Source organism: Vombatus ursinus, unplaced genomic scaffold, assembly GCF_900497805.2.
Source record: "Vombatus ursinus unplaced genomic scaffold, bare-nosed wombat genome assembly UNPS02009205.1, whole genome shotgun sequence".
In the NCBI taxonomy this organism is placed as follows: domain Eukaryota; kingdom Metazoa; phylum Chordata; class Mammalia; order Diprotodontia; family Vombatidae; genus Vombatus; species Vombatus ursinus.
Genome location: NW_020948983.1, coordinates 3,810,268 through 3,836,883, shown reverse-complemented (window position 1 = coordinate 3,836,883; position 26,616 = coordinate 3,810,268). Strand labels below are relative to the sequence as shown.

Below are 26,616 nucleotides of genomic sequence, written 5' to 3'. Positions count from 1 at the left end.
CTTCCTTCCTTCCTTCCTTCCCTTCTTCCCTCCATCCCTCCCTCCCTCTTTTCCCTCCTCTCCCTCTGTCTACATAGGGAATCATACCCTTACCTGTAGGTACTCTGCCCAAAGGAATATAAATTTTGTGGAGAGCAAACAGAGAAATTTTCAATTCAATGTCTTAATATGATGTGCCTACAACTGTCAATAGTTGAATGTGATCATTCAGACATAAAGTGTATCAAGGGTAGAAATGGTTATGTAGTTTGGTATATATGCTGACTTGGCACATGTAACATGAAGTATTATTGCTGAACATGAGAAACCAACTGCTCTTAGTGAGTTAGGCACCCAAGTGGAGTTATACAACATATGAATAGCTCATCATTATGCCCTAATTTAGAGAGGGAGAGATTCTAACAATAGGTTAGAGTTGGCATACCAGGTCTATGCCAGGAAAGGTCTTTATAACCTGTGTGGTCCCTAGAACTTCACTGTGTTAGTATCCAATGGACATAAGAAAATATGCCCATGCCTGGGTCAACCACAAATATTTAACACAGTTCATAACAGAATAATGGAACATTATTAGGGACAAGCTCTTCTTGTAAACAGCTGAAGAGGTGGGAAATAGAAGGAGTTCTGTTCTTGATCAGCCACCCTCCACCTCAGCAGTCTATACCTATTTAGCCATACCCACTCATCTTTCTTCCTTTCCTGGAGAAGGGAAAAACTATATCTTTCACTGCTGCCAAATCTATGGTACCAGTTCCTGATCCTCTAGGCCACAGTATTTAGCCCTCAGAAATCTTTTCTTCTCTTTCCTGGGCCATTGGGGTAAGTGCTGGCCCCATCTGTCTTCTAGGTAAGTTCTCTCTTTTTTCTTATGAGTTCCCCTTTTAGTCCCCCTACCCTAGTACTAAACCAAACAATATTTCCTTGCATCAAGAGATGAATGAAAAACTCCAAATTCTAATGGTCCTCCCTTCTGGAGGAGGTTTCACACATTAAATAAACATCAATTGGTCAGCATAATTAATTACCATATTTGTATTCAGAATATATTTGTGACAACACATCCATTTTTCTTGAAATTTAAATGTGCCTCAGGAAGTTACTGGAGTGTTGATTATTGGAAAGAGTTTCAGTGTGTAAAATATTGTTTGCTGTGGATGTACAAAACAAATATTCAGAAACTGAAGGCAAATTGTGTCATATTAATTTGGCACATCTAGTCATGGTTTCTTTCTATTATCTCTAATTTGTCCTGTAAATATCTTGTTCATACATAATGTCTCCCTTATTAAACTATGGGCCCTCTGAGCAAGGATTATCTCTTTTTTTAATTCTTAATTTATGGAAAAATACAAGTATTTCCATAATATAGCATAATAAAAAGATGATTGTACATGAAACTGCAAATGTGAGAGTACCTCAGGAAAGATGGGATTTCCAGGGGAATGTCTTTTGCCTCTCTTTATATCCTTAGTACTTAACACAGTGTCTGGCACATAGTAGGTACTTACTAAATGTTTATTGAATTGAATTGAATTTTGCCTTTGTATCCCCAGCACTAAGCACAGTGCCTGGTGCACAATAAGCATTAATAAATGCTTATTGACTGGCTGGTTGAAGGAACAGGGGATGTTTAATTGGGAGAAGACCTAAGGGGATGCAATACTTGTCTTCAAATATTTGAGTAAAAGAAGAATTGGACTAGTTCTGCATGTCCCCAGAAGACAAAACTAGAATCAATGGGCAGAAATTGTATAGAGGATAAGGTAGAGGCATAATGTAGGGGGAAAACTACTGTAGAATTAGATTTATCTAAGAACAGAATGATCTTCCTTGAAAGATCAGAGGCTAGCAGATCGAAGATGGCAGAAAAAAGGCAGCAACTCACCTGAGTTCACCCAAAGCCCCTCCAAACACCTTTAAATAATGCCACAAAATAATTCCCAGAGCAGCAGAACCTACAAAAGGACGGGGTGAAATAACTTTCCAGCCAAAGACAACTTACAAGGTCAGCAGGAAAGGTCTGTCACATTTGTCACACCGAGAGTGGAGCACAGTCCAGCACAGGCCATGCCAGCACAGCAGACTAGAAGCAGACTTTAGGAGCCACTGAATCGACACCAGCAGTAGCTGCTTGCAGAGCTCTCAGCCCACAGCTGGTAAGGGGGTCAAACAACTAGTCAGAAGGAGATAACAAGAGTCTCTTTGCTGGCATTGAGGGCAGGATGCCATTGCTTTGCCCATACTTGGATCAGGGTCACAGTCCTGGATGGCAGTCCCAGGGTAAGGAGGCACATCAGCACACCACAGCTTGGGGCCACAGTAGAACAGGGACCCTCCCCATGGTTCCAAGACAGCAAAGAGTGTTTGTGGTCACTCACACTTCAGAGCACAGGCAAGGAGAGTAGTAAACACACCTCTCCTTAGATCATACCACCTTGGAAGAATTGAAAACTTACAGGTCCCTAGAAGTATCTCTGAAATCAACTGCACAAAACCTCTGAAGCTTGGGACAGTGCACCCTCCGCCTTGGAAGCAGGGCTCTATTTTAACAAGAGTTAAAAGCCAAAGTCATAAGTTGGGAAAATGATCAAACAACAGAAAAAAATTCTGACCATAAAAAGTTACTATGGTGACAAGGAAGATTGAAACATAAACTCAGAAGAAGCTAACAAAATCAAAGTTCCTACATCCAAAGCCTCCAAGAAAAATATGAATTGGTCTCAGGCAATGAAAGAGCTCCAAAAGGGTTTTGAAAATCAAGTAAAAGAAGTAGAGGAAAAATTGGGAAGAGAAATGAGAGCGATGCAAGAAAAACATGAAAAATAAGTCAACAGCTTGGTAAAGTAGACACACAAAAAAATACTGAGGAAAATAGCACTTTAAAAAACAGACTAGGCCAAATAGTAAAAATAACACCTTATAAAACACTCAGCCAAAAACCAAACAAACAAACAAACAGACTAGGCCAAAAATCCAATGAGGAGAATACCTTAAAAAGCACAAATGTCCAAATGGAAAAAGAGGCACAAAAATTCACTGAAGAAAAAATCTCCTTAAACAGTAGAATTGGCTAAACGGAAAAGGAGGTACAAAAGTTCACTGAAGAAATTAATTCCTTAAAAATGAGAATTGAACAAATGGAAGCAAACCACTTTGAGAAGTCAAGAAACAATAAAAGAAAACCAAAATCATGAAAAAATAGAAGACAACGTGAAATAATACCTCATTGAAAAAAAAAATTGACCTGGAAAATAGATCCAGGAGGTATGATGTGAGAAATATTGGATGACTACCTGAAAGTCATGATCAAAGAAAGATCCTATATATAATCTTTCAAGAAATTATCAAGGAAAACTGCTTTGATAGTCTAGAACCAGAGGGTAAAATAGAAATGGAAAGAATTCACAGATCACCTCCTGAAAGAGATCCCCAAATGAAAACTCCCAGAAATATTATAGCCAAATTCCAGAGTTCCCAGATCAAGGAGAAACTATTGCAAGCATCCAGAAAGTAACAATTAAAGTATTGCGGAGCTACAGTCAGGATAGCACAAGAATTAGCGGCTTCTATATTAAAGGATCAGATGGCTTGGAATATGATATTCTAGAGGGCAAAGGAGCTGGGATTACAACCAAGAATCATCTATCCAGAAAAACTGAGTATAATCCTTCAGGGGAAAAAATGAACATTCAATGAAATAGAGGATTATCAAGCGTTCTTGATGAAAAGACCAGAGCTAAATAGAAAATTTGACTTTCAAATACAAGACTCAAGAGAAGCACAAAAAGGTGAACACAAAAGGGAAATCAAAACGGACTTAGTAATGTTAAACTGTTTAAATTCCTACATAGGAAAATGATACTTGTAACTCATAAGAACGTTCTCATTATTAGTGCAGTTAGAAGGAGTAGATACAGACAAAGGACACAGATGTGAGTTGAATATGAAGGGATGATATTTAAAAAAAAATTAAATTAAGGAGTGAGCAAGGAATGTATTAGGAAAAAGGGAAAGGGAGAGGTAGAATGAAATAAATTATCTCACATAAAAGTGACAAGAAAAAGCTTTTACAGTAAAAGGGAAGAGGGGGGAGAAGAGGGAGAGTGAGTTAACCTTACTCTCATCAGAATTGCCTCAAAGGGAGAATAACATACATACTTATTTGGTTATAGAAATCTATCTTACCCTATGGAAAAGTAGAAGGGGAAGAGGATGAGAGAAGTGAGGTAGGTGATAGAAATGAAGGCAGATTGGGGGAAGGAGGTAGTCAGAAGCAAAACACTTTTAAAAAGGGATAGGGTGGAAGAAAAGAGAGAATGGAATAAATAGGAAAAACAGGATGGAGATAAATACAGTTAGCAATAGTAACTCTAAAAAAAAATTTGAAGCAAATTTCTCTGATAAAGGCCTCATTTCTCAAACATGTAGAGAACTGAATCAAATTTATAAAAATAAGAGCCATTCCCCAAATGATAAATGATCAAAAGACATAAACAGTTTTCAGATGAAGTAATCAAAGCTATCTATAGCCATATGAAAAAAACACTCTAACTCACTACTGATTGGAGGAATGCAAATTAAAACAATTCTGAGGTACTGCCTCATACCTATTAGATTGGATAATAGGACAGAAAAGGAAAATGACAAATGTTGGAGTGGATGTGGGAAAAATGAGACATTGGTGTACTATTGGTGGAGTTGTGAGTTGATTCAACCATTCTGTAGAACAGTTTGGAACTATGCCCCAAAGGTTATGAAACTATGCATGCTCTTTACCTAGCAATACCACTACTCAGAGGTCTGCATCCCAAAAGTGACAAAAAAAAAAAACCAAAACAAAAAGGAAAAGGAGCTATATGTGCAAAAATATTTATTTTTATTTTAAACTTAGATACAAAGTGAGAAAAAAAACATTGCCATGTACCCAGCAGACCACAAGAGAGGATTCAATATAGAACAATAAATTTCCATTTCAAGAAAACCTATATAATGTATACTGCACATTTTTTCAAAGCTGTCCAGCTTTTCTTTGCTTCCTTGCCGAGTTTCTTTTGTTCTCTGCTGTGCACTTTTTACTTTATTCTTTCCCCTCCAGTCCACCCTAAAGAAGAGTACAATTAAACATAAATGTGTGTGTGTGTGTGTGTGTGTAGATCCAACTCTTTCCATGTTTTTCTAAATCAATGTGCTCATCATTTTCTACACCACAGCAATATTCCAATCCAATCACATCCTATTTGAGAGATTGCCTATTAAAATCTTTCCCCAATTTTCTGCATTCCTTCTATTCTTGGCTACAAAAGTTTCATTTATACAAGAAAATATTATTTAAAATGTCAAAATTATCCTTTTATACACTTCAACAATGCTCTCCTTTATAATACAGTTTAAGGTCTGATACTACTGAATATATTTCCTTTACATCCTTTTTCCTGGTTTCTTTGAAGTTCCTGACCTTTTACTCTTAAATGAACTTTGTTATTATTTTTTTCTAACTCAGTATAATATTTTTTCAATTAATTGGGATGACACTGAACAAATAGATTAATCAGGTAAAACTGTAATTTAAAAAAAATATATATTGATTTTACCTACCCATGAGCAATAAATATTACTTGAATTACTTAGATCTGAGTTTATTTGTATAAAAAGTGTTCTATGTTTATGTTCACATCATTTTGGTGTCTGTTTTGGCAGATATATGCTCAGGTATTTCATGCTGTCTGGGTATTTTAAATGGTCTAAAACAATATTGAATAATATTGCTGACTCAATGTAGTTTCTCTGTTTTTCACTTTTGGTTAAATCTATTTTATTTTTTGTTTTGTTTTTAATAGTATTTTATTTTTTCTAAATTACATGTCAAGACAATTTTTAGCATTCGTTTGTACGATATTTTGAGTTCCAAATTTTTCTCCCTCTCTCCTTCTCTCCCCTCTTCTGAAAATGGCAGGCAATTTGATAGAGGTTATGTATGTGCTATCATGTAAAATAGATTTCCATATTAGTCACAGTCATGAAAAAAGAAACAGATCAAAAAGGGAAAAAAAGAAAAAAATAAAGTAAGTGAAAAAAATATGCTTTGATCTGCATTCAGAGTCCATCAGTTCTCTCTCATTTTCCTTCATGAGTCCTTTGTAATTGTCTTGGATCATTGTGTTGTTGAAAAACGTTGGGTCATTCATAGTTGATCATCACACAATGTTGTTGATACTGTTTACAATGTTTTCCTGGTTCTGCTCATTTCACTTGGCATCAGTTTGTAAAAGTCCTTCCAGGTTTTTCTGAAATCTGGCTGTTCATCATTTCTTATTGCTCAATAGTATTCCATTACATTCATATACTACAACTTGTTTAGCCATTCCCCAATTGATAGGCATCCCCTAAATTTCCAATATTTTGCCACCATGAAAAAGGTTTTTGCAGATGTAGCTCCTTTTTCCTTTTTTATGATCTCTTTTGGATACAGACCTACTAGCGGTGTTGCTAGATAAAAGGGTATGCACAGTTTTATAGCCCTTTGGGCATAATTCCAAACTGCTCTCCAGAATGGTTGGATCAGATCACAACTCCCCTAACAATGCATTAGTGTCCCAATTTTCCCACATCCTCTCCAAAATTTATCATTTTCCTTTTTTGTCATATTAACCAATCTTGTGAGATGGTACCTCAGGGATGTTTTAATTTGCATTTTTCTAATCAAAAGTGATTTAGAGCATTTCTTCATATTCCTATATATAGATTTGATTTGTTCACCTGAAAACTGCCATTTCATATCCTTTGACCATGGCTTGTATTCTTATAGATTTGACTTAGTTCTCTATATATTTGAGAAATGAAGCCTTTATCAGAGACACTTGTTGTAAAGATTGTTTCCCAGCTTTCCACTTTCCTTCTAATCTTGGTTGCATTGTTTTGTTTTGTACAAAAATATTTATAGCAGCTCTTTTCTGGTGGCAAAGAATTGGAAATGGAGGGGATGCACATCAACTGGGGAATGGTTGAACAAATTGTGGGATGTAAATGTAGTGGAATATTATTGTGCTATAAGAAATGATGAGCAGGATGCTCTCAGAAAAACCTGGAAAGACTTATGTGAGCTGATACAAGGTGAAATGTATTGTGTACAAAGTAACCACAATATTATAAGATGATCAGCTGTGAATGACTTAGCTATTCTCAGCAATGTAAATATCTAAGACAACTACAAGGTCTCATGATGAAAAATGCTATCCATCCTCAGAGAAAGAACTGATGGTGTCTGAATAAAGATTGAAACATACTTTTTTTTAACTGTATTTTTCTTGAGGGTTTATTTTTATCTGTGTTTTGTTTCACAACATGACTACACACATATAACCTATATTCAATTACTTGCCTTCTCAACGAAGGGGAGTGAAAGAGGGAGAGAATTTTGAACTCAAAGTTTTAAAAATGAATGTTAAAAATTATTTTTACATGTAACTGGGGAAAAATAAAATACTAAACAAAAATTTTAAAAGGCAAAGAAAAATATCATAGGCTACTTCTCATTGAAAATTATCAGTCCAAGGCTGACTTGTCAAGTGTGCGATAAAAGGAATTCCTTTTCAGGCATAATTTGGGTAAGGTGCCATTGAGGTTCCATTCAACTTTGAAATGCAAGAATTCTCAGTTTTCCATAATGTGTCTATGAAGTAGAAAGCACCATAGGATGGTCTATTAAAGGGAAATGTGATTTAGACACCTTAATTTTAGAATTCTCACTTAGCACAAATATTCAAATATGCTATTTCATTGACAATTTCTCTTTAGTATCAAGATTTTGAGGGAATTTGCACAAGTAACACATGGACACACATAGTAAGCACTGAGCAATTAGAATTACTGTCATGCTTAGGTTGAACACAAGGCATATTTTATCAAGAACATATTTATTGAAAGCTCCTTTCCCCCCATCTTAATAAAACACCCTTTGCTTTCCCACAATTGAACTTAATGGAAAAATCTGCCCACTATTATTAACCTTGTTTTGTGTATCTGTGGAAATTAAAATGTGAAATACACACATCATTGTCTATCTTCATGAGGTTTGTTTTTTTTCCCCATGAAACTATGTCCAAATGGTAAGATAGAGGTATAAAAGGGCTTTGGCATTTGATCCCATTGGCACTGACGCCCTGAATATTCAACCATGGTAAATGTTGCTATTCTTTTTTTTTTTTTTAAATAACTGTTGGAAAGAAAATTCTGAGGATCTTTGCTTTGTCACGTGCAGATTATAATTATTATTATTGTTGGTGTTGCTGTTGTTATAGAGAACTTGAAGTTGTTATGAATTCCTGTATATTTTATGATAACCTCTCTTAGTGAGATTAAATTGACTATTTCTTGATTGGTTTAGATACTGGGGCTTTGGACTGTCACTCTTCTTCTTCTGGGCACAGTCAGGGGAAAGAAACAATTAATACTTTTTAGAAGTTATTCAGCAACATCCTCCTCCCACGCAAGCAGATTTTGACCAGAACAGCCTCAGTTTCAATATCATGTGTCTTACTGCCATCAGAGTGGAGGATACCTGGTTCCAGAGAACTAGTATACTGGTTGACCCTGTGCTAGGTAGACAGCTCTCTAAGATGTGATATGAGGGGAGCTGAGACCCCATTCTGTTCTTAATCACCTCCTTTCTCTGCCTTCCTCAATGCTTGATATTTCCATTTAGATTTGCTATTTCCATAATTAGACAATCTCTTTGGTTATGGTTTTGAAGACAGAAGCAAGGAAAAGAGGCTTTTTTTTGTCATTTTGCCAGGAACTGACCCTAGCCACTGGATAGTCCATTCCCATCCATCAGTCACACAGACACACACACAAAGTTCTCTCTTCAAATTACTGAGTGAATTTTGAATTAATTTATTATATAGGAAAGGAAGTCTGCTATGTTGATCTTGGATGCTTTGTGGATGATGACCCTTGGGGTGGAACATTAATAAGGCCCCTTAAGGTTTTACCCTGGAGTCCAGAAACAATCAACATCCACTTTCTGCTCTACACAAATGAAAACCCTAACTACTTCCAAGTAAGAGCTTTGGTCATTTTAATTTAACATCTGCTTCATCCAATAGAGCTAATCATTTGGTTTGAATTTCCTAGGAGCTGTCCTTTGGGCCAATAATAAAAATGGAATACTTAAAAAAATAAGCAAAATTTTCATATTATGATTATCACTGTTCTTATGTCATCAAAATGCTTCTTTGATGCCTCAATGTGGTATGGACTAAATTGGGGTCCTCAAAGGGTCTGTCAGTGCAGCACAAGCTCTGTGTCTCAGGCACTGTGCTAAGTGCTGGGGATACAATGAAAGCAAAACTCAACTCAATTCAGTAAACGCATATAAAGTGGCACTAGGATTTAGTCCAGCACAATTGATTTATCTGTCATCACATTTGTCCAAGGATCAATTGGTAAGTCAGTCAATAAACATTTATTAAGCACTGTGCCAGGAACTGTTCAAATCACTGGGGATACAAAGAAAGTCAGAAACAGTCCCTCAAGAAATAATAGGGAGACAATATACAAACAACTATGGCATATATAGGATAAATTGGAGATAATCATTGAGAGAATGTATTAGCATTATGGGAAGCCAGGAAAGACTTATTGCAAAAGATGGAATTCTAATTGAGACTTGAAGGAAGTCAGAGAAGCCAAGAGATAAAGACCAGGAAAGAAAACTTTTCGGGCATAAAGAATAGCCAGTGAAAATGTACAGACTTCAGGAGATGGGAGTGTCTCATAGAAGAAACAGCTAGAGCTAAGGAGAATCAGTGGAGAGAGTGCTGGACCTGAAGTCAGGAAGATCTAAGTTCAAATCCAATCTCTGATGCTTATTAGATATATAAACCTGGGTAAGTCACTTAACCAAGCAAGTCTGCTTGGTTTCCTTCATCTGTAAAAATGGGAGTAATAATAGCATCTACTTCACAAGATTGTTGTAAGGATCAAATGAGATCATGTTCATAAAGCATTGGACAAACCTCAAATTGCCACATGGAGGCTAATTGTTGTTTTTTTGTCCTCACTATTATTACAAGAACAACGAGGTCAATGTCACTGAATTGCAGAAGAAGGTGTAAGAAGACTGGAAAGGTTGAAAGTGACCAGATTATGAAGAGCTTAAAAAAAACAAATAGAATTTTATATTTGATCTTGGAAGTAACAGGGAGCCACTGGAGTTTATTGAACAGTGAAGTCATATTATCAGACCTTTACTTTAGGGAAATCAATTTGATGGCTGAATGGAAGATGGACTGGAGTGAGGAAAGACTTGTGGCTGGGAGACTAATTGGAGGCTACCACAATAGTACAGGTATGAGGTGAGGACAGTTTGCACTGGGGTGGTGGCAATGGCAGAGGAGAAATGGGGGTATGTACAAGAGATGTTGATTCTTCAATAGGTCTTGGCAACAGATTGGATAGGAGAGAGTGAGAGAGACTGAGGTATTAGGGATAATACCTAGGTTGTGAGGCTGGATGACTAAGAAAATGGAGATGCCCTTGACAGTAATAGGAAGATGAAGAACAAGGAAGGGTTTGGGGAAAAAGATAGTAAGTTCAGTTTTGGACATTTGAATTTAAGATATCCATGGGACTTCTACTTTGAGGTATCCAATAGGCCCTTGAAGATGTGAGACTGGAGGTCAAGAGAAAGGTGAGGACTAAATGAATAGCTCTGAGAACCATGTGCATAGAGATTAAAATTGAATTCCCAGAATTCTAGAATGTATCTTCAGACTTGTGGGTCAGAAATCAGGGAATCCAGGCTCCAGGGCTATGTCAGCACACAAAAGTTGTTGCCTTGAACACAGTTAATGGTGCCCTCTTTTCCCATCCCTCTCTACACATCAATAACAGTTTGCCTTCCTAGACATAAATTTAAGTTCACTCTTCTCTCACCAACTGCTTCCTTCCTTCCCTTCAGTGGATTAACAAAGGAATATCATTGATCACTTGCTAAGAATTCGTAGCCTATGCAGCTTTTAGCTGACACATTGAATCAACATTGCCCTACTGTGAAAAGAGAAGACCAGCCTAGCATAAATACAATGTGGTCTGACAGAAAGAGTGAAGGACTGAGAGAGAGGCTTTATGGGTTCTAATCCCTTATTCTTTCTCAACTTTGAATTGACCATCTCGAACATTAAGACCCATTATTACTACTTATATGACCTTGGGCAAATTACTAAATCTCTGGGGCTCAGTTTCCTCATCAGCAAATGAACGAATTGAATCAGAAGTCCACTCTAGTTCTCACTATATTATCCTCTGATCTCCCTACTCCCACTTGGTTATGTCCTACCCCACCCCAGTCTAATGGTTCTTTGTTTTGCTGCTTCCAAATGCACTATCACGGTGTATTATAGTTTTCTGTATATACGTCACCACCCCCGCCCCCGACAATAAGGTCTTTGATAACAGTAACTGTATTTTATATAAATATTATACCTTTCCCCATGCCCAGTTTAGCATAGTATTATCTTTTTTTTTACAATATAGGCAGGTAGGTGGTACAGTGGATAGAGACGTAGGCCTGAAGTCTGGGAGTACAAATCCAGACTCAGACACTTACTAACTGTGGGAACCTGAGCAAGTCACTTAACCTCTGTCTGCCTCAATTTCCTCAATCATAAAATGGAGATAATAATAGCACCTATCTCTCAAAGTTGTTGTGAGAATCAGATGAAATAAGATTTGTAAAGAGAACTATCACAGTGCCTGGCACATAGTAGGCAATTATTGTTATTTCCTTCCTAATAAGTACTTGTTGAATTGAACTGAATTGACTCAGATTGAGGAACAAATTATCTACATTATTATCTACAAAGTCCCTTCCACCTCTAAAAGTTGATGTTTCTTTCTATCTATGAAATAGTCCTCCCTATTAAAGGAGAATTAGGTAAATGGCCATAAATTGTTTAAGACCAAAAATATCATCTGATACTTTTTTCTTTTTATCACAGATGCTCCAACCATCAGAACCATCCACCATTGAGTATTCAAATTTCAAAACAGACAGGAAGACTCGTTTCGTTATCCATGGCTACATAGACAAGGAGAAGACAGTTGGCCGTCAGACATGTGCAAGGTATAAGGTGGACCCTTTCCTGTATTCTCTTAGCCTACATTTTAGAATCAGTCTCGCTGTCAGTTTCCAAAGAAGTAACATCAAAAAAAAAAAAAAAAAAAGCTCATCTCCAAATAGGCAATCCTACTTTTAAATGGCTCAGTTAAATGACAATTCAAATTTACAAAAGAGATTAAAATTTTGGGAAGGAGCTTGGGAATTTTAAAATGTTAGGGATTTAAAATGTTAGGGTATTGCACACAACAAAATGAATAAATATTCAAAAGTATTTACTATACCATTTACAATATTTGTGTAAAAAAAAATTAGAAGCACTTCAGGGAATAAATGAAGGGCTGCCCTCAGAGTCAGGAAGACTTGGGTTCAAACAATGCATCTGATACATATTGACCATGTAAACATATGCAGATAGGAAATGATAACAAAAACTTCGGAAGAGCATATGTGATTATTCACTTAGCAAAATGATGCAGCCCAAGACTTCTTTAAATAGTAAGTTTCTTACTTATGTTTAAAAGTATTTACTTTATCCAAAATAAGTTTGCTGATATATTTTCAGGTTCACATCTATTATCTGTCACATAAAGCAAGTAAGAAGTGGTTTTTTTTTTTTGGTCCATGCAAGCTTTTCCATCTTAAAATGTAATATAAATATGATCAGTTATTATGGCGATTATTTTCTCATTTTATTGATCTTCCCTCAGAAGCCTGAAATGCAAAGTAGTATAATCTCTGTGTTTTCTGTCCCCATCTTCAGGGATGACCATTTTTATTTAAGGAAGCCATTTTTTTATACACAATTTTAATTTTTGTCTTATGAGTTCTATTTGTGAGGAAGTATAATATAATTATTATTTTTCCCCATTTGGGTCAGTTCTTGCCACAACGAGGTGGATATTTTAAATTTCCATTTGAAGGAGAGGAAAACAAGAGATGTGTTGATTTTATGGGGTGAGAGATAAAAGAAAGAATACACAATTGAGTGAAACTCTAATGTGACACCCAAAGGCACAAGCCTAACAAACATGTTTGTTGCAAGAGGAGAAAGTATTCCTTAGATATATATAACTTTCTTTCTTTCAAATGCAGTACCTTGTTTCAGGACTGTTCTCTCCCTTCTAAATAGCAAATTCAATAATGCTACCTCTCTCAAATCCATTAATAACTCAGCACATCCCTGAAATGGTTAATGGAAGCCGGAAAGTTGCACATGTTGAAAATCAAAGACCTTAAGCCTCAGGACATAGTTTTTCCAGTGATTCATCTTTTCATACCGGCTTTCATCCTAGTAAAACAAGTGTCCTGTAGATATGATGCTATTGATGAGATTCTCCAACTCCTCCACACATACCAATGCTTTTATTTCCCTGGTATGGTATAATAGCATATACAAGTATCACATATATTTGCAAAGAATTATGCTAAATTGATTTTGGAAAAAAATATGTAGCATCATTTTAGACTCAGGGTGTTGGATTGCCATGAGGCAGAGCTGCTGAGGATTCACCAATTCCTTTGACACCTCTGGAGCAGTATTTCTTGTGAAATAATTTATTTTATACTGGACCCATTCAGTTCTGCTGGATACAAAAACTTTCACAGACTGTGTCTACAGAATATATTTCCAAATGAGATACTGCCAGTTATTCGCTACTATAACTATCATGATAAAAGCCTATTCATTTAGAAATTTCCAAAAGGAATGCACTTCAAGTGAAGTGGAAGATTCCTGCTCCCTATACATAGAAGTTGCACCGGGATGCTGTCTATCAAGCATTTCATGGCTCTGGTCTGGGTTTGGGTTTTTAGTAAGGAAACTGAAGGACCTTTGCACTGATGGCTTCTCATTAAGGACTTTTCACTTTATATCCCAACCTTAGAATATGTTTCAGGTGGAGCAGTTGAACTGCATCTGTGGAGACTGGAAGGAAGGCTCACAAACTACTTATACCCAGGCTGCAAACAATATCCGTGTCATGGGAGCTGAAGTCGCTAATACGATTAAAGTTCTTTCAGTAAGTAGAAAGTTACTCAGTGTGCCATACTCATATTGCCTAGGTGCTTTGGGTAATCCAGATCTTTATTGTTAAAGCCCTCCAACAGAATATAAACTTGATGGTAGGGATTGTTTTGTTTTTAGTTTTTGTAACCCCAGTTGCTAGAACTATGCCTTTCAGATAGGAGGTGTTTAATAAACATTTATAGTACTGTACTGTATTGGGGCAGCTAGGTGGTGCAGTGAATAGAGTGCTGAACCTGGAGACAGGAAGACCCAAGTTCAAATTTGGCCTCAGACACTTACTAGCTATGTGACCCTGGGCCAGTCACTGAATCTGTTTGCCTCAGTTTCCTCATCTGTAAAATGAACTGGAGAAGGAAATGGCAAACCACTCCACTATCTTTGCCAAGAAAACCCCAAAAGGGGTCACGGAGACATGGACACTGCTGAAAACAACTAAACAACAACAACAACTGTTTTATTGCCAGTCCAGATAGATCATACCAAAGAATTCTATAAGGGAATAAACCAAATAGAGTAGAATCGTGTTGTGCCATTTACTTAGTGGGGTTGAGAATTTCTTTTGCCCCTACTATAATATGTCAGAATCACTTCAGTGACTTTTTTCCCACCCCCAGACTCTTATTTATGTGGTTTAATTGACCACAATGTCTATAGATACCAAATGTTCTCTTTCATAGTAAAAGGGCACACAAAGGCCCTAGATTCATTATGTTTTATTACAAAAATGAACAGGCTTCATCCAGAGAAATGAGGCCATAAGGAGGAATCACTGGTCCTAACTAGCTCTGGCCGGTTGCCAAACAGCCCCAGAGCAAGTCAAATCTTTCTAGTTTCTGTCAGAGAGACCTTGCAGAAGTCTAAGGGCACACAGCCATGAAATCATACCATGCCTGGCAAATAGTTTCCATTGCCAATAGTGGGGAATATTTCTATACTCAACATGGGCAGGAACCCAATGAGTTCATTTTTTGAAAACACGTCTTTCCATTAGACCAACTATCAATATCCACCTTCTAAAATCCACATCACTGGCCATAGTTTGGGAGTTCATGCAGCTGGAGAGGCTGGGTGAAGGACACCTGGTCTGAGCTGAATTACAGGTAGGTGGGAGTGGTGATATTGCCTGGCTTCATCACAAAGCACTCTGAAGGCCACTGGACAATTTATTAAATGCCACTCTGTTTTTCAAGGAGAATCACCTCACTTATTTGTGGTGAAGTAGGTTATGTCAAGAATAAATATTTTAGGGAACCACAAAGTTGTAACTATTTGGTCCTTATAAATATATATATGGCTTTCATATCATCTGTTACCCTTTCTTCTTTACTCTTTCTCTTTTCTCATCCCCATGTAAGTTTTATATTTTCCCCTCTGAGTCCACAAAAGTCTCAGATTTCCTATTGTGTTGCTACATCTCCTTTCCCCACAATTTGTTATGCTTTCAGGAACTGGTTTTCCTAAAAGAATAATCAAAACAAACTTAAGTTGAAACCATTTTTATTGGGATGGATCAAGTCTCCACCCTTTTAGGAGATATTTTAGGAAAACAGGATAGGAGAGAGAGGGAAGTGGAGAAAGGATGGAAGATTAGAGGCAACCCAGCTGAACTCTCTCAATATTCCCTTCTAAACAACTTCAAAATCATACCTCAAATCAAATTTTGAAATGGCAGAGCCAACAAAAGCTCAGAGTGAGACATTTTCCCAGACTAAGAAAACTTAGGCAGTCAGCAGAAGATGTTTGTGATACCAAGGTGAAGGCCTATCTAGTGGGCAGTGGCTAAAGTTGCTGCTACAGCAACAGCTTTGGGATCTCTCAGCCCAGACACAGTAAGAGCAGGGTGGGGGTGGGGGTATCAGACAAATGGTCAGAAAGAGATTGCAGAGGACCCTTTGCTGGCACTGTGTACAGCTGACACTGATTGGAAATACTATTGACCATACACATTTCAGGGTTGCAATTCCAAGGCAGAGAGGAGTGCTGGAGTTGGTCACAAGGGAGCAGGGGACCTGGTCACAGTTCCAAGGCAAAGAGAGTGCTAGTGCTTGTGGCTGCAAGTCACCAGGGACCCTTCCTGGGTAAAGACCAGAGTGCAGACCTGGAGAGCAGTGACTGTACCCCTCTCAAGATAACACCACCTTGGAAGGACCAAAAACTTGCAGATCTCAAAAACTAACTCTGAAAACAGCATCACAAAAAAAGCCGGTAGCTTGAAACAGTGCCTCCCTACTCCTAGGTAAGTAGAGCCCAATTTTAACATAAAATTCAATATCAAGAAATAGGCTGGGAAAATGAGCAAGTAACAACAACAAAATGAATTTGACCATAAAAAGCCACAAACAGTGGCAGGGAAGAGCAAGGCATAAACTCACCAGAAGACAATAATATAAAAAAATTTTTATACCCAAAGGCTCAAAGGAAAAAAAAATGCTAATTGGAGATGAGCCCAACAAGAATTCTTGGAAGACTTAAAACAGAAAGAGAAATGGCAGAGAAAAAAATGGGAAAAGAAATGAGAGTGATTCAAGGAAATTATGAAAAGAGAATTAACATCTTGGTAAAAAAAAATACATAAAAATATGGGAAAAAATAATACCTTAAAAAACAAAATTGGCCTAATGGTAAAAGAGGCACAAAAATTCATTGAAGAAAAATAACTCCTTAAAAAGCAAAATAGGCCAAATGGAATAAGAGTTACAAAAGCTCACCAATGAAAATAATTCCTTAAAAATTAGAATTGGACAAGTTGAAGCTAATGATTCCATGAGACACCAAAAAACAATAAAACAAAGTTAAAAAAATGAAATAGAATAAAATGTGAAATATCTCATTGGAAAAACAATTGACCTGGAAAATAGATTGAGGAGAGATAATTTATGAATTATTGGACTACCTGAAAGCCATAATTTAAAAAAGAGCCTAGGTATCATATTTCAAAAAATTAGCAAGGAAAACTGCCTCAATATCTTAGATCTAGAGGGTAAAATAGAAATTGAAAGAATTCACTTATGGTAGGAAAAACAATTAATAACCATAACTGTGAATGTGAATGAGATAAGCTCACCATAAAAAGGAAGCAGATAGCAGAATAGATTAGAAACCAGAATCTAAAAATATGTTGTTTACAAGAGATACATTTGAAACAGAAAGACACACAGAGTTCAAATAAAGGGCTAGAAAAGAATGTAAAGCGCTTCAGCTAAACTAAAAAAAGCAGGGATAGCAATCATGATCTCAGGCAAAGCAAGAACAAAAATAGACTTAATTAAAAAGAATAATCAGGGAAACTACATTTTGCTAAAAGGTAGGCAATGAAGTGATATCAAAAAAATTTATAGAAAGTTTCTCTGATGAAGGGCCTCATTTCTCAAACATATATAGAGTATAAAACTGGGTCAAGTTATAAAAATGAGAGCCATTCCTCAATTGATAAATGGTCAAAAGATATAAACAGGCAGTTTTCAGAAAAAGAAAGTCAAATTAAAATAACTCTGAGATACCACCTCACACCTATCAGAATTAACAAATGCTAGAGGAGATGAGAGAAAAATAGGCATGAAGTAGTGAACTGGTCCAACCATTCTGGAGAACAATTCGGAAATATATCCAAAAGGCTATAAAAGTATGCATACTCTCTGACCCAAAAATGCCATTTCTAGGTCTGTATACCAAAGAAATCAAAGGAAAATGAAAAGGGCCTGTAGGTACAAAAATATTTATGGCAGATCTTTTTGTGGTAGCGAAGAATTGGAAATTAAGAGGATGCCCATAAATTGGGGTATGGCTGAAAAAATTGTGTCATATGATTGTAATGGAGTATTATTTTGCTGTGGAAAATGACAAGGGTGTGGTCTCAGAAAAAAACATAGCAAGACCTATATGAACCTATGAGACATAAAGTGAGAAGAGCCAGGAGATTATTGTGCACAATAACAGCAATGTTGTACTGGTGATAAATGGGAAAGAGGTGGCTATTCTGATCAATAAAATGATCCAAAATTATTCCAAAGGGCTCATGATGAAAAAAATGCTATCAATTTCCAGAGAAAGAACCACTGAACTCTGAGTACAAGTTGAATTATAATGTTCTCACTTTCCTTATTTTTCTTGTTTTTTTTAAAATATGGCTAATGTAGAAACTTATTTTGCATAATTTCACATGTATAATTGATATCATATTTCTTGGCTTCTCAGTGGGTGGGGGAGAGGTGAGTAGGCAGGAGAGAATTTGGAACTCAAAATTTAAAAAGTATTTAAAATAGATGAATAATATTTAAAAAAAAAAGGAATGGGAAAAGAGCAGAACACTAGAGCTTCATGCCGGTGCATGGACATTTGTCAGACAGTATTTCTCCCCCTCTTTTCCCATCTGAGTAATTGTCCCAAGATGAGCTCCTGCCTAGATCTAGGGCAGTAGGAACAGTGGCCCATTATTTCTCCCTTGTCTCCTCCCTTGACTGAATTAGTCTTAATGAAGTTGATTTCAGGCTTCTTGTCCAAGGTGCCAAAATTGCTAGTAACTTGTGAAGAAGAATATAAAAGCAAGGAAATTTTGCTCCTTGCCAGAACTGCTAACAGAGTGAACTCAAGAACCAAGATATCATAAACATAAAAGAGCACTAGATAAGGAGTCAAAAGACCTGGATTCGAATCTCAGCTTTGCTTTTTCTAGTAATCTGACCATAAGCAATAACAATAACTCAAACTTCTATGACATTTTACGGTTTACAAAACACATTACTCACAGTTGTGTGAGGTAGGTAGTATAATTATCATTACCTATATTATATAAATGAGGTACCTGAGACTTGATGAAATTAATTAGTTCTTACCCATAGTCACACAACTAGCCAATGGCAGAGGTCCAAACCTAGCTCTTCTGACTCCTAGCCAGCATGTTTACTAAAACACCACACAAATCTTTACCTCTCTGAGTCTCAGTTTCTTCAGCTGTCAAAAAAGAGACATAGGTGAATGATCATTATTGTTCTTTCCAGTTTAGAAACTCTCTGATTCTATGGGTTTCAGTCTAGGCTATGAGGCTTGGTGGAATGTACAATCTATCCGTTTTTAACTTCCTATTATTTAACTTCCTATTTTCATCTTACCTTTGTATCCCTAGTGCCTAGCAAAGTGCCTTAAGCATAATAGATGCTTAATACATGCTTGTTGAACTAGAGATTATTTGTGTCACACATGAAATCCAAAATGAAAGGATGGAAGAGTCAACTAATAAACTCCTATAAAACAAGCATTCTAAGACGTGAAGAGGAACCATACCAACTGCAACTGAGAAAAAGACAGCTTTCTGTTATGTCTTTTTCCCAGTCTGCTATAAAGGCTTATTACAAATTACTTCTTCATCAGATAAGAATTATTATCTTCATCATAAAGGATCATTTGTGATTCCTCAGCTACCCTGAGAAAGCTTTCAGATCACAGCTGATTAAGAGACTAGGTAAAGAGAAAACAAATCTGAAAGACAAAAATCATCCCTCTCCTCCTCCAAATTGGGGGGATGATAACATGAAAAGAGAAAAATATATGAAACTTATTTTCATATTTTATTTCAGAAATTCACAAAATTTATTCATCAGGGTAAATTTGATGGATAGACAAAATCTAGCAAAGAATCACAAAGTCAAATATAATATATTTGATTTTCTTTTCTTTGGGGTCATCCATACCACTGTACCCCTCCATCAAGTGTGGCACTGTGATTACAGGTATTTACATTTTTTTTATCCCTGCCCCACTCACAAAGGCACACATTTATAAGCAGCTAAAATAAAAACTCCCTGAAGGCAGAGATGTTTGTTTTAATGTTTGAATCTGACATATAGTAGGCACTAGAAGTGTTGGTTTTGTTCAGATGGGTTGAATTTACTATTAACTTATACATATAAATATTTCTTTTAGGGCTGGATCTTGCAGGTCTTTTTTTGAAGGTGCCCCAGAAGAAGTTTGACTGGATTCCAGTGATCTGTTTGTTGATGTGATTCACACTGATTCAGCTCCTTTGATCCCTAATTTAGATGAGGCATCACTATATTCCAGTACTCTCCATATAGTCAGTATCAGCACATTTCATCACTGGAGTGATTGCTCTTTTCAGAGCAATAAGTTTTGATATGCTTGTCCTTCTCTGAAATGATTCAGGTTTTGGAACAACTCAACTAGTTGGTCATCTCAATTTCTTTCCAGATGGAGGAAAGGAGATACCCAGGTGAGAAGATGCCCTTCCGTAAGAAGAACATCCTCTGACAGATTGTGGACATAGATGACATCTGGTCTGGTAAGCCCATCTGGGAAATAATAGCCACTGAAGAAAAATCATCCAATATCTTTAGCCATAGATAAAAAAGAATACCACATACTTTGTTTTATCTACAAATACAGAACTTTGCATTAGGTTCTTTATTGCGATTTGTGTAATAGAACATCATTTGTTGTTTCTTCATTCTGTGAAAGTTAAATTTCTCATTTTTTTATGGTTTAGTAGAGGGTAGCAGAAGAAAAAAAACCGTGAATATAGTTCTCTGTGTTTTGAAATATTATTTGATAATTTTCTTAATGAGAAAACATATATGTAAAAAATTTGTGGCCATAATTAAAATTTCATGGTTTTACAAAAAATACTAGTCATTTGACTAAATTATAAGCATTTTAAAATTTTACTAAACTAAATCAAAATGGCTTGCAAAATCTCATGATCAATTATTACAAATATACCCTACAAGGAATAGAGACTAGGATAGGGATTGTGATTTTATTTGCATAGAGAATTCCTGGGTAAGCAAACTCCCTCTACCAAATGCAAGTCACCACACTTTCTCTGCAATATATAGTCATAGAGAGTTGCCTAGGGCAATGAGCATTGCAGTGACTTCCCCAAGGTAAGACAATCGATTTGTATCAAAGGTAGAACTTGATCCTTAGTCTTCCTGGCTTCAAAGCCTTTTCTCTAACTTCTGTGCCAAACTATCACTCACTACCTGAAAGTATTCTCAAAAAGAGAAACAAAAGAACTACCTGTTCAAAGATTTTTTTAGCAGCGTTATATGTAATTGCAAAAAAAAATTGGAGTAATAAATAAATGTTCAGTAATAAAGTAATGACTAACTAAATTGTTCATTCAAGTAAAGAATGGAATTCTATAATGTCATTATGACCAATAGGAAGGTATGAAGCATACAAAGACAATTGGAAATATATTTATTAAATTATGCAAAGAGAAAAGCTGAATCAGAAAAATGGTATATGTACTACCAAGATTATATATGAAGAAAAGCAAATAAGAGTTCTGAGAGGGACTCAAAGGAAATGACTAAGAAGCTGTTCTAATATCTTATGTATTGATATTCATTTAATTAAAAGTTAAGCAAGTTTAGTTGGTTTTGTTAATATTTTACATTGTTTTTTAATGAAACACTATCTTTTAAATCTCAAAAATTAAAATTATTTTCAAGTATAGATATATTGTCAAAGCAAGTAAACTTGAGTTTCAGTCCTTTGTAGATTTTGCTATACGAAATACAAAGGATAAATTATCATGAAATTCAGTTTGTAGTTTTAAGATGTCCAAGAATCTGGGACTGATTCTAGAGACCTCATTAGCTTTATCCTAGTTGGGATGTTTCCTTGAAGAATGCACAATTTGATCACTTCTATGTGATTCTGTTAAATATAACCAGAACTTTTCTCCCCAAGAATTCAGGACTTTGTGGCTTGTAATCACTTGAGGAGCTACAAATAATACTCTGATAGCATCCTGAATCTTGATGGTTTCACTGCATTCCCCTGTCCTTCCTATAAGGCTTTTACATCTGTAGGTTATTCTTCTGTCTAAGTCAATGGATGTCATAGAACTACATAATTACAAGTCCATCATTTATTAATTTTGATTCATTTCAAAATATATGAATAGAATATCTACCAAGTCCTTAGAAGGCCCTCAGAGAGCTTATAATCTTGATGGGGAGACATACAAAAATGGAATGGTAATAATAGAGGTGTTAAAATGAGTGGTGCAGCTGATGGGACTTCAGAGAGGCGAGCAATTAATAGGAGCTATAGTAACTGACAGAAGTTTTGAGGAGGAGATGGGACTTCAAAATGGATAATTAGTTAAAGAATGAGTAGGATTTAGATAAATGGAAAGGAGAGGACAAGATACTTCAAGTTGGGGACTGCATTATTAAAAAAAAGGTTTGGCTATTGGAATGCTAAGGTACCTTTGAGAAGTAGAGAGGAACTCAACTAGCTGATGCATAGGGGCTTGGCTGAGAAATAGGAGAAGACAAGGTTGAGTAGATAAATAGAAAACATGTATGCTCAGCAGAGAATTTTGTGCCTTAAGTTTCTTACACTGGGGAGCCATTGAAAACATTTGAGCCAGAGAGGGATTTGATGGAAATAAGATTCATGTTTAATCTCATAAAGTATAAGAAGGAGAAAATTATAACAACCTTATATGGGAGGAAAATTCATAGTGCCTGCTAACGTGGGATTTCAAATCATCTCAATTGTTCATTTACATAACCAGGATATTGCTCAACTCTTTATTTTCTTTTTAATTGATCTAGCCTAAAAATATCCCAAGAATTGCTTTTGTAAAGATATAAATTGTAAAAGTAATACTGGTTTGAAGAATCTAAACCAAATTGCCAGACACAGTGGTGACATGCCGGTAATATCTGCTTTTGAGTAGGCTGAAGCTGGTGGATCAATTGAACTCAGCAGTTCTGAGCTGCAGTGGGTTTAGCCAAGGAGATTTTGGGATAAAGTCCAGCACTAATATAGAGAACCCATGGTGGTGGTAGTGGTACCGAGGGAGGAGTGAGGCGGTAGGCTACTTAAGAAGGAATGAAATGAAATTGATTGGAAATAGAGTAGGTCAAAGTGTCTATGTCAGTCAGTAGTAGAATTGGGCCTGAGATGAAAATTTAGTATTCTTAATTCTTAATTAACTAAGGATCTCCTATGCATATGGTACTGTAGATGCAAAAGCAAAAATGAAACAGTCCTTGGTCTCAAGCACCTAACATTCTGTTTAATAGAATTCTTTGTAATGGATCTTTTAGGAAAGGGACCTCTAGATCAAGTTCTTCATTTTAAGATGAGGAAACTATAGTTTAGAGTGGGGACATGGTTACTACAAGGCTATACACATAGTTAGTAACAAGGGACAGAACTAGAACCATATCTCATGAGTCATGTCCATTACATCACGTGATGTCCTAACTATGGAACTTGATTTTCTTTTGTTATACCAAAAATAATGACATTTGAAATGTTCCCTAATATATTCTAAAATAACTAACAAACTTAATATTGATCATCAAAACTCATGAGGGTTATTGTTACACAGTCCTATAATTGTGAAATGTATATAAGGAACTTATCTGATGCTACATACTTACTTTTAGTTCAAAGGGGTAGGTGATTTAATGTTTTAATATATCAAATTTTCACATCAGGTTGTATTTAAAAAAGTAATTTTCCTCATCAAAATGGGATGTTTAGGAGTTATGAATGTGCAACTATAAGAGTGAACCACAAAGAGACAGACTTTTCTGATAAATCAACCCATTTCTTCTCTTTAGCAAAAGTGCTTCCCCTGTCCATATGAAGGCTGCCCACAGATGGGTCACTATGCTGATAAATATGCTGGAAAAACAAGTCAAGAAGAACAATTCTTTCTGAACACTGGAGATACAAGTGACTTTGCTCGTAAGTTGATATTTGGCTTCTCCCAATCTTTAAAACCTAAATCAAATTAAATTCTATTGCATATGAACCTATCACCTGATATGCCAAAGCTGCTCATGATCATTTGGGTGACCCTGGAAAATCTCCACTAAGCAGCTTGGTATGTACCTCTAACAATATATCCTTTATAACCTGGACACATGCCTCTAGAAAAAAGAGCCAGTCCACTAAGGTCATGGAATGATGTGACTCCATTTGACTAATTGATTTTTGTAGTTGAGGACCTCCAGAAAGATTGTCTTTCTTCTAGCTTATTTACTTTGAATTAAACAATGGATAATAGCAGTGGCAGCTCATCTGTCTTTGAGATTATGTCAACACTAGCTACGTGAATTCAGGAATCTCATATAGGCAGATGCAACTTTTCACAACTTATTTTACCACCTTGCTTATTTCAGAGGTACCATGACCTGTTCAGTAGAAAGCTGGATTTGGAGTTCAAATCCTAACTTGGAACACTTAACTGGCTATGTAATCCTGAACAAGTCACCTAACCTCTTTGTGACTCTAGCAGCTCCCTAGGACTTATCTTCTAAGTGATAGATTAATTGCCATCTGCATTGGTGGAAAGAGTTCCCACACTGGGATTTCTCTACATTGCAGAAATGACAGAATCTTCCATTATTGTTAGTTATCTCGGGCTACCTATTCATTCATTCAATCATTCAAAAAAAAATCAGTTATATAACTGTTATGTAAAAGGGCCTATGGCAGGTACAGAAGGGTGAGATGTGAGGTATGTGATCCAAAGACTGAGACACAGCACTTGCCTCTAAATGGCTTATTTCATTTCTTAACAGCTTCACCTATTCATTCTTTCTTACTCATCACAAATGAAATTTGTTAAGAATCCAAAACCTATTTCCTATAGTCTGGTCAATATTTCCTCTTATGAAGGCAAGAGAGTAACCTAATGGTAAAATAAAGGTGACTGCATGCATTTATATTGAGCAGGTTTAAAGAGAGGAACAAGAACACATATTCAGTCTGAATTATGATGACTGGCTCAATCCAATGATGGGGTTCCCGTAATTCATTGTGTTGTATAAATGGGAACTCCCTGCAATAGATTTATTTTTCAAGAGGATGCTGGTTATCTAGATTCTCTATGGGTTTATGCAGTGATGCATGAAACACTTGACCATTTTGCATTGAGTCCATATACCTAAAATTATCCCAAGGTGGGAAAATTGGCTCTTTTTCCTTGTGAGAGCTTTCTTTTTTTAAAAAAAAATCCTTATATCTAGAAGTTAATACATTTATCTTCTTTAACAGTCTCAGTTCAATAACAACTATTCTTTATTGTCTTCTTATGCATTTTGGTCTGAGTATGTACATATATGTATGTGTATATATATGTGTGTGTACATATATTACATATACATAGATATAGATATAGATATAGATATAGATATAGATATAGATATAGATATGCCATGGAAACAAAACTTCAATGTATTTAGCTTCTATGTCTATCTATTAGATGCTTTCCTGATTCTCTTTAGGATGGAGATACCCTATCTGGAAGAACAGTGACTGGCCAGGTAAAAGTTGCTTTGTATGGAAGTAATGGAAACACCAGGCAATATGCCATCTTTAAGTAAGTTTCACATATTGGTGATACATATTATTATTCTATGTCATACTAACACAAATATTCTTGAATTTTCCAGGAATAAGGTAATAGTCTTGCGATACTCTGACCTACACAGGGGATATCTAGGGTTCAATTCTAGGGATCATATTATAAGGATGTTGATTAGATAGAGAATATCCACAGGAGGGAGACCAGAATGGTGAGAAAGGTAGGGGCGATATAGCTTTCTTCAAGCATTTGAAAGACTATCACATGGAAGAGGAATTACACTTATTCTGTTTGGTCTCAGGGATGAGAACTAGAAGCAATGGATAATATTAATCAATCAACACGTATTTTTAAGCACCTACTGTGTGCCAACCACTAGGTGCTGGGTGCAGGGGATACAAGTACACAGATTAAAACAATTCCTACTCACAATACAATGAAACAAATTGTTTTATGGAAAAATTATCTAACAACCAGAACTTGCTTTTAATGAGTCCTTATTCTAGGCTTGGCACTGTGTTGAGTTCTTGGAGGGGATGATGCTGGGAATGTGGAGGAAGCATCAGGTATGGTTTGGATTAATTGGGTTAATTAATTGCATCTTCAAGGAAAGACTGGCTGACTACATGTCAGGAATGTTGTGGAAAGGTTGAACTAGGTGACCACTCAGGTCAATTACAGCTCTAAAATTCTGTGCCCATCTACTATATGAGTTGTATTACAAATGAAAGCATTCCATGAAAGTTCTAGAATGTTTTCTTTTTTATTACTAGATGACTAGAGTAGGGTGATGAACCTGGGGTAGTAGAAAAACATTGAATTTCAAATTAAAAAACCTAGTTTTGAGACCCATTTCTGACATTTGCTATGTGACCTTAAATAAGTCACTTACACTCTTTAAGAACCAATTTCTTTTCGTATTAAATGGAGAAAATAAAACATACTCTATTCATCTCAGAGTTATTGTGAGGAAGGCCTTTCACAAAGCATATAGTGCTGTAGACATTTGAACTATTTATATTTAAATAAATTTTTAAATTCCTCCACAAAATGAATGATATACTAAAATTAGTTGTGGATATAGGCTGTTTTTTTTTCTTATTTTGTTTCCAA

The 26,616-nt window shown here is 36.0% G+C and overlaps 1 pseudogene; it reads left to right on the top strand.

Annotated features, from left to right (window-relative positions):
• The first annotated feature begins 1,425 nt into the window (after positions 1–1,425).
• The window catches only part of LOC114035461, a 28,313-nt pseudogene continuing 3,122 nt past the window's right edge, over positions 1,426–26,616 (top strand).